Source organism: Ranitomeya variabilis, chromosome 4, assembly GCF_051348905.1.
Source record: "Ranitomeya variabilis isolate aRanVar5 chromosome 4, aRanVar5.hap1, whole genome shotgun sequence".
Lineage (NCBI taxonomy): Eukaryota > Metazoa > Chordata > Amphibia > Anura > Dendrobatidae > Ranitomeya > Ranitomeya variabilis.
The window spans coordinates 702,343,581-702,360,760 of NC_135235.1; the positions used below are offsets into that span (position 1 = coordinate 702,343,581).

At 44.6% G+C, this 17,180-nt stretch overlaps 1 protein-coding gene across 1 annotated transcript in view; it reads left to right on the forward strand.

Annotated features, from left to right (window-relative positions):
• The first annotated feature begins 2,074 nt into the window (after positions 1–2,074).
• The window catches only part of LOC143766442 (uncharacterized), a 51,223-nt gene continuing 36,117 nt past the window's right edge, over positions 2,075–17,180 (forward strand). The window contains exon 1 of the mRNA XM_077254137.1: positions 2,075–2,134. The gene's annotated coding sequence lies outside the window, so the exon portion shown is untranslated. The remainder of the gene's footprint in view (positions 2,135–17,180) is intronic.

Consider the following 17,180-nt stretch of genomic DNA (forward strand, 5'->3'; position numbering starts at 1 on the left):
CAAGGTAACCAAGACTGGAGCAGCTGATCGGGGGTCAGAGACACAAGTGTGAGGTACAACAGGTAACACAACCCAACCACTAGCAGCATGAACTGCCTAGGAACTAACATTCAGCAGAGCGGTGGGTGGAGCTGCTTAATATAGGACCTGCCGGCACGGGATAGGCTGGGGAACCTAATCTCTGAAGGACACAGCAGGGTTATATTCCTGTAGAGACTGGTCAATCCCCCCTAAGGCCAAATGGAAGCAACAAACTGAGAAGCCGTGCGGTGACCATAGTGAGTAGGGAGGCGCTGAGAGGGCAGGTGAGGTACCACCGTGACACCTGGTGAGGAGCCCACTCAGATGTTTCCCCCTGAGCTGAACCCCTCGCTGCGTCTCAGAACAAATGTAATATCTTCACAACCGAGTGATAAATCAGTGACAGCTGTGGGATAAAAATGCCCATTACACCCTGAGATGACTTCCCTGGTGGGTACAGTGTCCGAAATGGGGTCACTTTAGGGGGTTGTGTGTCTTCACACACCTCGGGGGCTTTGTAATTAACCTCCACAAGTGAGGACTGCCAAATTACTGCTCCAAAAGCAAAATAGTGATGCTCGTCATTGGAGCCCGGCCGTGTGCAGTCATTTCTGGCCTCAGGTCTGGGAGAAATTTCTGTATAAATTGTGGCTCCATTTTACTCTGTGAAACTGAAAAATTTTGACCCAAACAACATTTTAGTGGAAAAAATATTTTTTTCACGACCAGAAATATAAAGGTATGACGTAATGGTGAAAGAAAACGCCGCCCACACCCAGATGGATTGCCTGAGGACTGTCGATCTGAAATGGGGTCACTTTGGGGGGGGGGGGGGGAGGTCGCTGTTCTGGCCGCTGCACCTTATTCCAGACAAATGTACAATCCAGAAACCAAACAGTGATTCTTCCCTCTGGAGCTGCGGAAGCGAGATCTCCTGTCACATTCCGGGGGTCGCCTCATTCTCCAGAAATTGCTTTATAAATTGTGCAGCGTCCTATAAGATATTCTGCCCAAAGCGCCCCCATCCAGCGAGTGTCTGAGAAAGGTCATTACTCCGAAACGTCATGATGATCAGATCCAAGGAGCACGATCACATTTATCATTGCTGCGCACTGTGTACGGCATCAATGGAGGGAGCAGCGGAGATTCTCTTATCACTGGGATCCCACTCCACTCGCTCCTCACACTCAGCAAGTGTCTGCACTGCGGCCTATATACCCGAAGCATCACACGGCTCCGCTCTGTGCGCAGTGTACACCCAGTACTTCTGTTATATGCAGTCTTCTCCGTACACATGCAATTCCGCTCCGCACACCTCGTACACGCACGGCTCCGCTCCGCACACCTCGTACACGCACGGCTCCGCTCCGCACACCTCGTACACGCACGGCTCCGCTCCGCACACCTCGTACACGCACGGCTCCGCTCCGCACACCTCGTACACGCACGGCTCCGCTCCGCACACCTCGTACACGCACGGCTCCGCTCCGCACACGCGCGGCTCCGCACACCTCGTACACGCACGGCTCCGCTCCGTACACCTCGTACACGCGCGGCTCCGCACACCTCGTACACATGCGGCTCCGCTCCGTACACCTCGTACACATGCGGCTCCGCTCCGTACACCTTGTACACACGCGGCTCCGCTCCGTACACCTCGTACACACACTGCTCCGTACACCTCGTACACATGCGGCTCCGCTCTGTACACCTCGTACACATGCGGCTCCGCTCTGTACACCTCGTACACATGCGGCTCCGTACACCTCGTACACACACGGCTCCGCTCCGTACACCTCGTACACACGCGGCTCTGCTCCATACACCTCATACACACACAGCTCGGCTCCGTACACCTCGTACACACGCGGCTCCGCTCTGTACACCTCGTACACACACGGCTCTGCTACATCCACACTGTAAACCCCTCCTGACCTCACACATAAACTTCCCCTCATCCAGCACCATGACAACCAGCACAGCAGAGTCCTGCATACACTGAGGCCCCTGATCATGTGACCCCTGACTCCTCCCCTCCTGTGACCTCATCACAGGTCCTGTGCGCACAGAGCAGCCATTCTGCTCGTCTGCTGGAGTTGCCCTTTAAGATCAGGTAACGTTTGGCAGAAGTCTCCTGCAGAAAGTACAATTCCCCCAGAAGTGATTGGACCCTGCAGATCTCTGGAGGTGCGGATCTCGGGCCTCTGCCGCTTTCTTGTGCCCTGTGGTACATTAACCCTTACAAGTCTGTGATACTTTCTCTCCCCTGAGCCCTCGGTGATATTACAGACGGGAGTTTCCAGAGCGCTGGATTCAGGGCAGTCCTAGTGCTGACTGGGCCGTGCGCCTCCATCTATAGTTCTGTTGTTAGGTGGTGGAGCCGCTCTTTCCTCTGCATTGTTCGCAGTGAAATAATCTTCTCCATTGTCAGGATGGAAGCTGAGATGACGTCTAGTCGGTTGTGTGGCGCAGGTCTCCAGGCAGTGTGCTATGGGCGCGCTCCGGCCTATCACAGGGGCAGCACCTGCAAGTCAGCAAACATCCTCAGCCAATATTAATACAGGATAATCCCCGCGCTAATTATATCAGGACTATCATGAATTGGACCAGTAAATATGGTACATATGGAGAATTCTGATAATATACTCACTTGATTGTTATTCGTGGTACAGGTTGCTAGGGATCCGTGCAGGAAATCTGTTTGTGGTGAGTGTAATACTTGGGAGTGTTGCTCCCTTGGACCACCAAAATTCCCACTAATTGAATAGATTTATATTTGCATTAGTTATATTATTAAACAGTGAATGTGACCTTATCCAATAATGTCAATTTGGTATACTCACTATAAGTTTTGTGGTTATCGTGTTGTATAAATAACCTGCTGGTGTTCAAATATACAGGTGATTGGTTGCAACACGTAACTGTAATACACAAATCTGGACGGCTGTATATCCGAACATGTGTCATGGCGTCCTGAGCGTACTCGCGCATATGTCTGGGACTTCCTGCAAATGTAGCCGGTAAAATAACCATTCCCCCAATGTGCACCACGTTGCCATGATTGGCAATAGCATTTCTTAAATTACTGTATTCATCCACTCTGAATATTTCTTGCTTCAGTTGTACGTACAGAAGACGCTCGCTCTCCACTTTGGCATACAGATCTACTATACACTGATGAGAAAGTTGCCTCCATTGTTGTCTGATCATTATTTGGTAGGCGTAGAAGTCCATAGCTGATATTTTATTGGTTGGTTTATTGGTCGGCCTCGCAGTGTTGGGATCAGTCTGTTAGATTATAGTGATCGCCATCTTGGCCATTCCACAGTATTATAGGATATTGCAGAGCATCATATGATCTATGTGTTTCTGTAATACGCTGAACATGTTCTCTCCATCTCTGAATAATTATATCTCGGCTTAGAAAGTCCCGTCCAACCATTACAATAGCTGCTTCATTAACACCGGGAGAAGTAAATCTCCTTTTGTGCCACCAACCGCTGTCTTGTCTGCTCTTATTACACCCTGATATTCCGCACTTGGCATTCTTTATAAGGCTGTATTATAAAAGGTTTACTAACTGATTGTGTTGATTTTGCAAAGATTTTTCCATCAACACAATGTCTATTAGTCTCAGGTATAGCTTCCCAACGTCGCTCAGCTTGTATCTGTTCATCTCCCAAACAGTAAATTTGTAAAAATGTTGGGTCTTGATTTTTTACAGGAAGCATCAGACCTATTTTGTGATTTATTTGTCCCTGGATTTTAAAAGTCAACATAAATCCTGCTTCCTCGAGTCCAGCTGTCTCACCAAAGGATGTCATCTGGAAAGATGAATTGTGTCTCCTAATAATTTGCAGTAAATGCTTAGACTCATGAGTTGTTCCCAACATGTATGAAAAAAGTGGTTCGGGAGGTAGAGTTAAAGGTGACAAACTGACTTCACCATTGACCACCACACACCAGGTGATTTAAAGTTAAACTTCTTTGCTTGACAATGTTTTCATATTACGTCCATTTTACATATTATGATTTTGAGATGTGACCTATAGTCCTGAATTGGGTCGTAGTGAAACACTTCCAAACTCAAGTCAGCCTGCCTACATCATTTTGATGACGTTCATCCTTTTGTTCAGATATTTCCACATCCCTTAATTCAGCCTGTCTTTATTTTACACTAAATACTGTAAAATAATAAATCTCCTCATATGTTTCCCTTATTATCTCCAGTAATTGTATTATTACACAGGATTGTTATGATGTTACATTGGCTCATCATCTTCTCATTCGGATCTCTACAATATCGGATCCTCTCAGTGACGATCTTTCATATAAAATAATTTTTCAGAATTGCCCATCAAAGATGGATATGGACAGAGACAAGATGGTGGAGAGGATATGGAGCGCCCCCACTGCCGCAGGGCCGAGGAGTACCCGGTACCGGGCCTCTGAGTCTCTGTTCTGGGGTTGTCACGGTGGCTAGACCCGGTCCGTGACCCTGCTGAGGGGCGTCCAGTGAAAAGGTGGTGGTAAATGGTGGTGAGGTAGTGGTGCTGTGCAGGTCGCAGTAAATAACGAGGACACCAGGTTGCAGTCTCTTTACCTCTTTACTGAAGAATTCTGAGTCCTCAATCCGGAATACGGTTAACCAGGCTGCGCAAGTCCGGCCGGTCCGATGGCACCTCCAGAGTTCTCTTTGCAGGTGGAAATCTGTGCCTACCTGCTAGCGCTGTGTGTTGTGGTCCTCCCCTGCTGTGCTTACGGGATAGTCCCCACAACTGTTGTGTCTGTTTCTCGTGTTCCCTCACAACTCGATTAGATGATGTTCTGCTAATCCGTCCCTCCCTGATGTTATGGTTGGGACGCACCCGTATGACGGGTAGGCTCGGAGCTCTTCCAGGACCCTAGAGTCGCCCCTCTCCAAAGGTTGCCCCCTATGTCTTAGTAGGTGATTTAGGTGAGACAGCCCGCCTGTGACTGACTGTCCTGCCGTTGGTTTGAAGTATTGCCTGGAGCCTAATACTTCCTCGGCGTTCCAGCTGCCGGTTGTGCGCCTCAGTAGGATGTTGCCTCGGTCTAACATCACGACTCCTACTGGTATTCTCCTTCTTGCTTTGATCTCGTTTCTCACTCAGCACAATAAATCTCGCTTCTTGTCCTTTCTTAGGGCACCGCCGCTATGAAGTGCAGGCGCGGTCCCGTAACGTTCTCTCTGGTTGCCAGGCCTCTGTCAGGATCCCACCCCTGACAGGGACCCTACCGAATCTTCCCCCACAACACCCTCTGCCACAAGGTGTTGCCTGGTTCCAACCCAGTCAGCGTTCTCTTCTAACTTCCTGCCTAACCCCCAGTTTTACCAGAGTGTGAGGAGTGGCCTAATGAATAGTACCCTTAGCTCCCCCTGGAGGCCAGACTGTGAAATGTATTGGTGTATGTGATACCTGGTCAGATGAACTCCTTCAGTGCCATCAGACGTACCACAGCCCCCCTTAGCGGCGGAGCCTCAGTACTGCAACGACCAGGACTCTGGGGCGCTGCAGATATTACACCTCACCCTAACATAGTAACATAATATTTAAGGGGGTCCTCTCACTTTACATAGTAACATAGTTTTAAAGGTTGAAGGAAGTCCATCTAGTTCAACCCATATTATTATTATTATTATTATTATTATTATTATTATTATAATACATTTTTATAGCGCCATTTATTCCATGGCACTGTACATGTGAAAAGGGGCAAATATAGACAAATATAATAAACATGAGCAAAAAACAAGGCACTAACAGGTACAGAAGGAGGGAGGACCCTGCCCACGAGGGCTCACAGTCTGCAGGGGATGGGTGAGGATACACCAGGAGAGGGTAGAGCTGGTCATGCGGCGGTTCAGTAGGTTGAGGATCACTGCAGGCTGTAGGCTTGTTGGAAGAGGTGGGTCTTCAGGTTCCTTTTGAAGGTTTTTTTCGTAGGCGAGAGTCTGATGTGTTGGGGTAGAGAGTTCCAGAGTATGGGGGAAGCATGGGAGAAGTCTTGGATGCAGTTGTGGGAAGAAGAGATAAGAGGGGAGTAGAGAATGAGATCTTGTGAGGATCGAAGGTTGCATGTAGGTAAGTACCGGGAGACGAGGTCACAGATATAGTCTGATTGCCGTATGTGGAGTCGGGAAGGAATTTTTTCCCCCAATGTGGAGCTTACTGTTTGCCACATGTTGTTTTTTTTGCCTTCCTCTGGATCAACATGTTAGGGCATGTTAAGTTAGGACTAGTGATGAGCGAATATACTCATTACTCGAGATTTCTCCAGCATGCTTGGGGGTCCTCCGAGTATTTTTTTAGTGCTCGGAGATTGTTTTTCTTGCCACAGCTGGATAATTTACATCTGTTAGCCAGCATAAGTACATGTGGGGATTCCCTAGCAACCAGGCAACCCCCACATGTTGGCAGTTTAACAATAACAGTTTAAAAAATCTAAACAGTAAAAATAACATATTTGGTATCCCCTTGTCCATAATGACCCGACCTATATAACTGTCCCACTAGTTAACCCCTTTAGTGAACACCATAAATTAAAAAAACAAAAACAAAACAAACCCAGGCAAAAAACAATTCTTTATTATCATACTGTCTTACAAAAAGTGGAATAACATGCGATCAAAAAGACTGATATACATAAGCATGTACCGCTGAAAATGTCATCTTGTCCCGCAAAAAAACAAGCCCCTATACAGCATCATCAGCAGAAAAATATAAAAGCTATAGCTCTCAGAATAAAGCAATGCAAAAATATTTTTTCTTTATGTAAAATAGTTTTTATTGTATAAAAGCAGCAAAACCTAAAAAATGATATAAATGAGATATCGTAAATAATCGTACTGACCCGAAGAATAAAACTGCTTTATCAATTTTTCCAAACGCGGAACGGTATAAACGCCCCCCAAAAGAAATTCATGAATTGCTGGTTTTTGTTCATTCTACCTCCCAAAAATCGGAATAGAAAGCGATCAAAAAATGTCATGTGCCCAAAAATTTACCAATAAAAATGTCAACTCGTCCCGCAAAAAAAAAAGACCTCACATGACTCTGTGGACCAAAATATGGAAAAATTATAGCTCTCAAAATATGGTGATGCAAAAACTATTTTTTGCAATATAAAGTGTCTTTTAGTGTGTGACAGCTGCCAAACATAAAAACCTACTATAAAACCCCTCTATAACGCCTCTTTCACACGTCCTGATATTTCTGGTTCCGGAGATGTCAGTGTCCGTGTTTGATTTCTAGACGCCGCCGTACTTCCTGCTGGGTTAAGCAGGTGACATTTAATGGGGAATTTTTGTTATCACTCACTAATCATGTTGTCAGTCATGGGATTTTCTTGTGTAAATACTGTTGAAAAAAAGTCATTGGCTTTTTCCTCATCCACCATTCACCCAGACTATGTTTAGTCTTCAGTGGCCAAACATTTATTATACCAACACTCACGCAGTATTCTCTCTTTGGGTTTGCAGATTAAAACAGGTTATTAAACCGTTGTGGGGTGGCGATATCAGATGCCTCTTACTGACTCGTGAAGCCTATTGGATATACAACGTAGGTACTAGGTTTCCAAATGGATTAAACAGACGCAATGAGATCTTGTTTCATTATTAATAGCATTTTGTCACTTATTTTCTAGCTGTATATATACATATACAGTGCCTACAAGTAATATTCAACCCCCTGCAGATTTAGCAGGTTTACACATTTGGAATTAACTTGGCATTGTGACATTTGGACTGTAGATCAGCCTGGAAGTGTGAAATGCACTGCAGCAAAAAAGAATGTTATTTCTTTTTTTTCATTGTGAAAAGTTTTTTCAGAGGGTCATTTATTATTCAACCCCTCAACCCACCAGAATTCTGTTTGGTTCCCCTAAAGTATTAAGAAGTAGTTCAGGCACAAAGAACAATGAGCTTCACATGCTTGGATTAATTATCTCTTTTTCCAGCCTTTTCTGACTATTTAAGACCCTCCCCAAACTTGTGAACAGCACTCATACATGGTCAACATGGGAAAGACAAAGGAGCATTCCAAGGCCATCAGAGACAAGATCGTGGAGGGTCACAAGGCTGGCAAGGGGTACAAAACCCTTTCCAAGGAGTTGGGCCTACCTGTCTCCACTGTTGGGAGCATCATCCGGAAGTGGAATGCTTATGGAACCACTGTTAGCCTTCCACGGCCTGGACAGCCTTTGAAAGTTTCCTCCCGTGCCGAGGCCAGGCTTGTCCGAAGAGTCAAGACTAACCCAAGGACAACAAGGAAGGAGCTCCGGGAATATCTCATGGCAGTGGGGACATTGGTTTCAGTCAATACCATAAGTAACGTACTCCACCGCAATGGTCTACAGTTTGCTCATGATCACTTGGAGGACTCTGAGACTGACTGGTTCAAGGTTCTCTGGTCTGATGAGACCAAGATCGAGATCTTTGGTGCCAACCACACACGTGACGTTTGGAGACTGGATGGCACTGCATACGACCCCAAGAATACCATTCCTACAGTCAAGCATGGTGGTGGCAGCATCATGCTGTGGGGCTGTTTCTCAGCCAAGGGGCCTGGCCATCTGGTCCGCATCCATGGGAAGATGGATAGCACGGCCTACCTGGAGATTTTGGCCAAGAACCTCCGCTCCTCCATCAAGGATCTTAAGATGGGTCGTCATTTCATCTTCCAACAAGACAACGACCCAAAGCACACAGCCAAGAAAACCAAGGCCTGGTTCAAGAGGCAAAAAATCAAGGTGTTGCAGTGGCCTAGTCAGTCTCCTGACCTTAACCCAATTGAAAACTTGTGGAAGGAGCTCAAGATTAAAGTCCACATGAGACACCCAAAGAACCTAGATAACTTGTAGAAGATCTGCATGGAGGAGTGGGCCAAGATAACTCCAGAGACCTGTGCCGGCCTGATCAGGTCTTATAAAAGACGATTATTAGCTGTAATTGCAAACAAAGGTTATTCCACAAAATATTAAACCTAGGGGTTGGATAATAATTGACCCACACTTTTATGTTTAAAATTTATAAAAATTTAACTGAGCAACAAAACTTTTTGGTTTGTAAGATTTATGCATCTGTTAATAAATCCTGCTCTTGTTTGAAGTTTGAAGGCTCTAACTTATTTGCATCTTATTAAACCTGCTAAATCTGCAGGGGGTTGAATACTACTTGTAGGCACTGTATATACACTCACCGGCCACTTTATTAGGTACACCTGTCCAACTTCTTGTTAACACTTAATTTCTAATCAGCCAATCACATGGCGGCAACATGGTCAAGACTATCTCCTGCAGTTCAAACCGAGCATCAGTATGGGGAAGAAAGGTGATTTGAGTGCCTTTGAACGTGGCATGGTTGTTGGTGCCAGAAGGGCTGGTCTGAGTATTTCAGAAACTGCTGATCTACTGGGATTTTCACGCACAACCATCTCTAGGGTTTACAGAGAATGGTCTGAAAAAGAAAAAAAAAACAGTGAGCGGCAGTTCTGTGGGCGGAAATGCCTTGTTGATGCCAGAGGTCAGAGGAGAATGGGCAGACTGGTTCGAGCTGATAGAAAGGCAATAGTGACTCAAATCGCCACCCGTTACAACCAAGGTAGGCCTAAGAGCATCTCTGAACGCACAGTGCGTCGAACTTTGAGGCAGATGGGCTACAGCAGCAGAAGACCACACCGGGTACCACTCCTTTCAGCTAAGAACAGGAAACTGAGGCTACAATTTGTACAAGCTCATCGAAATTGGACAGTAGAAGATTGGAAAAACGTTGCTTGGTCTGATGAGTCTCGATTTCTGCTGCGACATTCGGATGGTAGGGTCAGAATTTGGCGTAAACAACATGAAAGCATGGATCCATCCTGCCTTGTATGGAGCATCTTTGGGATGTGCAGCCGACAAATCTGCGGCAACTGTGTGATGCCATCATGTCAATATGGACCAAAATCTCTGAGGAATGCTTCCAGCACCTTGTTGAATCTATGCCACGAAGAATTGAGGCAGTTCTGAAGGCAAAAGGGGGTCCAACCCGTTACTAGCATGGTGTACCTAATAAAGTGGCCAGTGAGTGTGTGTGTATATATATATATATATATATATATATATATATATATATATATATATATATATATATATATATATATATATATATATACTATATAATTGTCTAAGGGTCACTTCCATCTGTCCTTCTGTCTGTCTGTCACGGATATTCATTGGTCGCAGCCTCTGTCATGGAATCTAAGTCGCTGATTGGTCTCGCCAGCTGCCTGTCATGGCTGCCACGACCAATCAGCAACGGCCACAGTCCGATTAGTCCCTCCCTACTCCCCTGCAGTCAGTGCCCGGCGCCCGCTCCATACTCCCTGCAGTCACCGCTCACACAGGGTTAATACCAGCGGTAACAGACCACGTTATGCCGTGGGTAACTCACTCCGTTACCGCCGCTATTAACCCTGTGTGACCAAGTGTTTACTATTGATGCTGCCCATGCAGCGTCAATAGTAAAAACATCTAATGTTAAAAATAATTTAAAAAAATAAAAAATCATTATATACTCACCTTCCGCCGCCTTTCCCGCTCCTCGCGACGCTCCGGTGACCGCTCCATGCAAGCGGCAGATTCCGGTGGCAAGGATGGTCTGCGAGAAGGACCTGCCATGATGTCACGGTCATGTGACCGCAACGTCATCACAGGGCCTGCGCGAGAAGGAGGCGACAGGACTATAAGAGGCCCTCGGAAGGTGAGTATGTGTTTATTTTATTATTTTTTTAACCTGTGACATAAGTGGCTGGGCAATGTACTACATAGCTGGGCAATATACTACGTGGCTGGGCAATATACTACATGGCTCTGTGCTGTATACTACGTAACTGGGCAATATACTACGTGGCTGGGCAATATACTATGTGGGCTGGGCAATATACTATGTGGGCTGGGCAATATACTATGTGGGCTGGGCAATATACTATGTGGGCTGGGCAATATACTATGTGGGCTGGGCAATATACTATGTGGGCTGGGCAATATACTATGTGGGCTGGGCAATATACTATGTGGGCTGGGCAATATACTATGTGGGCTGGGCAATATACTATGTGGGCTGGGCAATATACTATGTGGGCTGGGCAATATACTATGTGGGCTGGGCAATATACTATGTGGGCTGGGCAATATACTATGTGGGCTGGGCAATATACTATGTGGGCTGGGCAATATACTATGTGGGCTGGGCAATATACTATGTGGGCTGGGCAATATACTATGTGGGCTGGGCAATATACTATGTGGGCTGGGCAATATACTATGTGGGCTGGGCAATATACTACGTGGGCTGGGCAATATACTACGTGGACATGCATATTCTAGAATACCCGATACGTTAGAATCGGGCCACCATCTAGTGTATGTATGTATATATATATATATATATATATATATATATATATATATATATATGTATTGTTTTGTCGTATATGTATTTATTCACGTGATGTGTTTTTGTGTCTGTTTTTCACAAACTTTTGTGTCAGGACCTTGCATACCATGTGGCATGTTTCAGGTTTTTAATTGGTTTAGCTTTCCTATAAAAAATATTGTGTCCTAAGGATAGCAGCTTTGATAAAGGTCGATTTTGTGATCGAAACTCGTTGCTCTGTTATCCCATTGTGCTCTATAGTGCGGTCTAGGAGCTTATCATGTTTTAAATTGCTTGAAACAATTTTAAGAAATTTTTTATCCCAAGAAGCTGGAACGAACAGTTTTTTTTTTTCTTTTTACTCATATGCATACGTCTCATCGGGACAGAGTTCCGCGCACCTTGAAGTATTGGTGAGCTGACTTTTTCTTTTCTATAGATTAGTATAATACACTACCCATAGTGCTCCATACAGTATAATACGCATCCTGGAGTCCTCCATATAGTATATTGCAAAGCCCATAGTCTTCCATATAGTATAATACACTCCCCGTGTCCTTCTTACAGTATAATACACACCCCATAGTCCTCCATATAGTATAATACACACCCAATAGTCCTCCGTATAGTATACTGCAAAGCCCATAGTCTTCCATACAGTATAAGGCCGGTTTCACACGTCAGTGATTCCGGTACGTGAGGTGTTGTGAATTCCGTTCTTGGGCTCCCTCTGGTGGTTGTAAGTGGCACTTTTGTGGGTTCTGCTCTTGGGCTCCCTCCGGTGGTTTTGAGTGGAATGGCTGATTCTTTGATTTAGCATCAGCAGCTGCTTCCACTGATCGTCTTTCTGGCTCGGCTATTTTAGTCTGGCCTTATCCCTCAGTCAATGCCAGTTGCCAATTGTTCCTGCCTGGAGTCACAGCTCTTTTGGAATTCTCTGACACTCTGACCAGTTCAGCAAAGATAAGTCCTTGCTTGTATTTTGCAGTCCACTTGTTGTGGACTTATTGTTCAGCACATTGTATGTTTTTTCTCTTTAGTCCAGCTTATCAGTATGTATCTATTCAGCTAAGCTGGAAGCTCTGGGCAGCAGATTTTGCCCTCCACACCTTTAGTCAGGTGTGGAGATTTTTACATTCTCTGCGGTGGACTTTTTCTAGTTTTTATTACTGACCGCACAGTGTTCTGTCCTGTACTATCTATCTAGCTAGTAGTGGCCTCCTTTGCTACATCTTGTTTCATTCTACGTATGTCATTTCCCTCTCCACTCAGTCATTATTTGTGGGGGGCTGTCCTATCCTTTGGGGATTTTCTCTGAGGCAAGATAGCTTTCCTGTTTCTACCTTTAGGGGTAGTTAGCTCTTAGGCTGTGACGAGGTATCTAGGGAGTGACAGGAACATCCCACAGCTACTTCTAGTGTTGTGTTAAGATCAGGAACTGCGGTCAGTATAGTTACCACCTGCTCAGAGCTCATCGCATGTCGCTCCTAAATCACCAGTCCATAACAGTGAGGTGTCAGTTTTCTCACGTACCGGAGACACTGACACACGTAGACACATTCAAATCAATGTGTCTCTGCACATGTCAGCGTGTTTTCGCGGACCGGGGGTCCGTTTGAAAAACACGGAGGCATGTCAGTGTTCGCACGGATCACATGGACCCATTAAAGTCAATGGGTCCGTGTAAAGCACGTACCGCACACGGATGTTGTCCGTGTGCCATGCAGGAGACAGCGCTACGGTAAGCGCTGTCCCCCCAGCGTGGTGCTGAAGCCACCATTCATTTCTTCTCTCCAGCAGCTTTCGCTGGAGAGAAGATATGAAAAATCTTTTTTTTTTGTTTAAAATAAAGATCCCTGTCCCCAACCCCCTCCCACCCCCTGTGCGCCCGACCGCTGGAAATAAAATACTCACCCGGCTCCCTGGAAGCGTCCTCTCCGCGCTGCAGCTTCTCCTGTATGAACGGTCATGTGGTGCCGCCCATTAGTGATGAATATGCGGCTCCACCTCCCTTAGGGGTGGAGCTGCATATTCATCACTCTAATGGACGGCACCACGTGACCAAACATATTAATCAAGAAGGGGCTGTCCTATTGGACTTATTGGATGCTGCATGTGACCCGGCGTAATAGACCTTCGTACATTGCAGCCCCAGACATCATTATTAGGCATGTAAGTATCATAGTAACTAGGTCGCCCCATACTATCCAGTACTTGGGGGCGGAGGGCATTCAGCCGGACTCTGTCACACCTTCTTAGATGCCATGTTTGCTTTTCACAGCAGCAAGTTGTTAAACTGCCAGGGTTTTCGTTGCAGCCGCCCCGTGCCATCCCTGCGGTACACATCTATGTTCTGGGGCCCAAAGAGATTTTTTTAAAAACAAAACAAATGTTAACCCCTTTCTGCCATCTCATGTACTACCCCATCCATTTGCCCTGGGCAGGTCTGACCATGGATGGGATAGTATGTCATAGCAATCGGCCGTGCACACGAGTGGTGTGCGGCCGGGTGTCGGCTGATTCTCACAGCTGACACCTGGCACTAAGTACCAGGAGTGGTTACAAACTACTCCCGACACTTCAACCCCCGGAACACTGCGATCAAACGTGATCACAGTGTTCCGGAGCCAGCACTGGGTCTGACAGCCCCTCTGTCTTTGGATCAGAGACCCCGTGGCACACCGTGGGGTCCCGATCGCTGCCATAGAGACCCGATGTCGTCATGACGACATCCGGGTCTCCAGAGCTGAGAGACTTCCTGTCATGCGCAGTGATGATCAGGAAGTCTCTCAGGTCAGTGTAAAATACATGCAGCGCTGACTGCTTCTGTAGCATGCAGATCTGGATGCTATAGAAGCGATCAGCCTGCACAAAATGATTATCCCATAGTGGGACACAGTGTAAAAGTAAGAATGAATTAAAAAGAATGTTTTAAATAATTGTAAAAATATTTTTAAAAATAATATTTTAAAAACAATAATAAAAAAACAATATTTATTCTATCAATAAATAAATATTTGAATAAAAAAATTCTAAACAATAAAAATAACATATTTGGTATCCCCGTGTCCATAATGACCCGACCTATAAAACTGTGCCACTAGTTAACCCCTTTAGTGAACACCATAAGTAAAAAAAAAAAACAGGCAAAAAACAATACTTTATTATCATACTGTCTAACAAAAAGTGGAATGACACGCGATCAAAAAGACTGATATAAATAACCATGGTACCGCTGAAAACGTCATCTTGTCCCGCAAAAAAACAAGCCCCTATACAGCGTCACCAGCGAAAAAATAAAAGTTATAGCTCTCAGAATAAAGTACAAAAATAATTTTTTATGTAAAATAGTTTTTATTGTATAAAAGCACGAAAACATAAAAAATGATATAAATGAGTACGATCGCTGTAATCGTACTGACCCGAAGAATAAAACTGCTTTATAAATTTTACCAAGCACAGAACGGTATAAACGCCTCCCCAAAAGAAATTCTCGAATTGCTGGTTTTTGTTCATTCTGCCTCCCAAAAATCGGAATAAAAAGCAATAAAAAAATCACGTGCCCGAAATTTACATGACTCTGTGGACCAAAATATGGAAAAATTATAGCTCTCAAAATATGGTGATGCAAAAACTATTTTTTGCAATATAAAGCGTCTTTTAGTGTGTGACGACTGCCAAACATAAAAACCTGCTATAAAAACCCTCTATAACGCCTTTTTCACACGTCCTGATATTTCCGGTACCGGAGATGTCAGTGTCCGTGTGTGTAACACTTGCGGCACACGTGTGGCATGTGTGCCGCTTCAGTACCATACGGACAGGCACCAGGGAAGAAGCGTTACAGTAAGCGCTGTTCCCCGGTATCGGGTGCTGAACACGGCTCTCATCGTTATCCCCTGCTTATGCTGATCGCCGGCAGAGAAGGGGAGAATGATGAGAATCGTGTTCAGCACCCGGCGCTGGGGAACTGCACTTACTGTAATGCTTCTTCCTCGGCTCCGATGCATGTCACATGAATGACATCCATGTGTGTTATGTGTATGCACATGTGCTGGATGTTTGGTGGCCCGTGCTGACATTAAAAAACGGACATGTCAGTGTGTTTTGTCCATGAACACACGTTCTGTGGAAACACACTGACATGTGCACAGACCCATTCACTTGAATAGGCAAATAGTGCTCCATTCTTCCCGAGTCTCTTTGCATGGCTGCCCAATGGTATAAAATACTGTGACACAACCGTGGTGTCAATATGATCACTGCACCCATAGATGAATTCATTGAGAGGTGTAGTTCGTAAAGTGGGGTCACTAATGGGGGGGTTCTGCTGTTTTGGCACATCATGGGCTCTCCCAGTGGTCATGGCACCTGCAAACCATAACCGTAAAATCAGGCGCTCCTTCCCTTCCAAGCTCTGCCATGCGCCCAAAGAGTGGTTTACCCCCACAAATGGGGTATCAGCGTACTCAGGACAAATTGAACAACAACTTTTGGGGTCCAATTTCTCCTGTTCCCCTGGGGAAAATGAAAAAAAAATTGAACATTTAACTTTTTTTTCACAAAAAAATTACTTCAGATCCAATTTTTTTTAACATTCCAAAAATTCCTGTGAAGCATGTAAAAGGTTAATAAACTTCTTGAATGTGGTTTTGAGTACCTTGAGGGGTGCAGTTTTTAGAATGGTGTCACTTTTGGGTATTTTCTATCATATAGTGACTTCAAATGAGATGTGATCCCTAAAAAAAAATGGTGTTGTAAAAATGAGAAATCGTTGGTCAATTTTTAACCCTTATAACTCCCTAACAAAAAAAATGTTGGTTCCAAAATTGTGCTGATGTAAAGTAGACATGTGGGAAATGTTACTTATTAAGTATTTTGTGTGACATATCTCTGTGATTTAAGGGCATGAAAATTCAAAGTTGGAAAATTGTGAAATTTTCAAAAATTTTCACCAAATTTCCTTTTTTTTTTTCACAAACGCAAGAAATATCAAAGAAATTTTACCACTATCATGAAGGTACAATCTGTCACGAGAAAACATTGTCAGAAACACTGGTATCTATGGAATCGTTCCAGAGTTATAACCTCATAAAGGGACAGTGATCAGAATTATAAAAATTGTCCTGGTCATTAACGTGCAAACCACTCTTGGGGGTAAAGGGGTTAATATTAAAAATTAACGAACTGTGTCTTCTGCTTTTTGCATGTTTTTTTTCTTTTTACAAGGACTGTTGGTGCCAAGTTTCTTTTGAAACATTTTAGCTCCTTAACACCTGGGACGTTTTCTGTTTTTGCTCACCTTCTTCCCAGAGCCATATTAATTTAAAAATTTCTCCATCAATATGGACATGTGTGTTTTGCGGGACGAGTTGTACTTTTGACCGACACCATTGGTTTTACCTTGTATTGTGCTGGAAAACAGGCAAAAAAATCCAAGTGTGGTGAAACAGCAAAAAAAGTGCAATTCCACAATTTGTTTTGTTTTGTTTTTTTCTTTATCATATTCACCAAATGCTAACACTGACCTGCCATTATGATTCTCCATGTCATTACGGGTTGGTAGATACCAAACATGAATAAGTCCTTTATTTTTTATTGGATGGGTGAAAAAAAAAAATCCAACATTTGTTACAAAATAAGAAAAAATTGTCCTTTTTTCGAGACCCATAGCATCTCCATTTTTCTGGGGCTGGGTGACTGTCTAGAACTCATATAG